A 1703-nucleotide genomic window follows, 5' to 3' on the forward strand; every position below is an offset into this window, starting at 1 on the left:
TTCACCTTTGTTCTGAACCCAATTGATTCTGAAGTTAATTTTGGGGATTGGAAATTAAATTTATAAATTGGAAATTAAAATTAAAAGTTGTCAGATGAGACGTGGAGGCGTTTAGGGGAAAGGGTATTGAGTTTGAAGTCAGTGACCTGGAAAAAGTCACTATGAACCTCTTTGGGCCTGTTTCCTCATCTGTAAAATGAGAAGTTTGACTTAGATGATCCGTAAAGTCCCCTATGATCCTATTATGCAAGATATCTCCTCTTGTGAAGTAGATAGGGAGAATTTTCTTATTGTTATGCTTTCCTGAAAGTGTGATTATGATGCTGTGGGAATTGATTTCAGTGGTACTGATCCCAACCCAAATATACCTTTCCATACTGATCATGTTCTTCCATAATTCCTTCACAGGGGATCCACCTAATGCCTTTGAGATGTCTGCTGGTTCTGCTCACTTCACTTTGCATCAGTTCTTAGTTTTTCCAGGTTTTTTCTGAAATCAACCTGCTTGTTCTATCTTATAATATAATAGCATTCCATTACAATCACAAACCACAATTTGGACCTAGTAGTGCTATCACTGGATTAAAGGGTATACACAGTTTGATTGCCATTTGGACATAGTTCCAAATTGCTCTCCAGAATGGTAGCTACATATGCTTTTTTTTTTAGTTTGTATTATTTTATTCAAAGTTCTCGGAGGTTGTTTATTTTTTCTTCTCCACATCTTGCTCTGCAGCCTCCTTGGCTCGTTTTGCCCGGATTCCAAAGAGACGGGCATTGGCCCGGGCCATTCAAAGACTAGCAAATGCCTTGAAATTCTTCTCGTCTTCAGTGATGACACGAGCCTTCTCTTTCTTGTAGACATTTCTGATGGGCATAACTGGTCCTGTAAGCTGGGTTGCCAACTTGAATTCTTCAGCAGAGCTATCTCCCTTCTTGGGTGCAGATGGTTTCCTTGGGAAGAGGATCTGTTTGGAACGATATTCTTTCAGTCACTGCACATTTGCCTGGAGAGACTCTGTAGACTTATTTCAGCGATGAGGGTCCACAGAGATACTAATGGTCCGTGCCACTTTTTTATGGATACCAGCCACCCGAAGTTCTTCCAAGCTGAATCCTCTACCAGCACAGACTTTGGTGTGGTGTCGGACAGTAGGGCACCTCATGATGGGCCGGATAGGACCAGATGCATGGCGAGGAGCAATTCGGCGGGCTTTTGCTTGATGAGCCTTTCGCCTTCTGATCTTCCTGGCTGGCTGGTTAAACCATGTGGCAACTCGTCTTTGCCAGTCTTTGTGGAAATGGGGCTTCAGAATCATGCCATTTCGGCTGGGCGCCATGGCTGCTTAGAGCCCTCCTCACTGGCACCTCAGCCGATCCGCAAGGAAAGCGGCATCCCGAAGCACGCTGGGATAGCCGCTATATATGCTTTTAATGATGCTCTTTAGCATAATTTTTCATTGGTCATATGCTATGGTCTTGAGGACAGCAACTCTCCTTTGTTCAAATTATCCTAGATGGACTTTCACACGGTGATTTACCCTTGTATGGCATCCAAAATGAGGAGATTCAGCACCCTGAAAGGGAATCTCAGATTTTTCTAAGGCAGTCAGCTAGCATTTATTAATTATTAAGGTACTTATTATGTGTCAGGCACTGTGCTAAGTGCTGGGGATACAAAAGACAGTCCCTGCCCTCAAGGA

At 43.2% G+C, this 1703-nt stretch overlaps 1 pseudogene; it reads right to left on the reverse strand.

Moving 5' to 3' along the window:
* Positions 1-657: 657 nt before the first annotated feature.
* On the reverse strand, positions 658-1420 carry LOC138173452 (large ribosomal subunit protein eL13 pseudogene; annotated as a pseudogene).
* Between the last annotated feature and the right edge of the window lie 283 nt (positions 1421-1703).

The sequence above is a fragment of the Petaurus breviceps genome, unplaced genomic scaffold (genome assembly GCF_028583685.1).
Source record: "Petaurus breviceps papuanus isolate PSGF00001 unplaced genomic scaffold, PetGlider_PUasm1.0 582, whole genome shotgun sequence".
Classification (NCBI taxonomy): domain Eukaryota; kingdom Metazoa; phylum Chordata; class Mammalia; order Diprotodontia; family Petauridae; genus Petaurus; species Petaurus breviceps.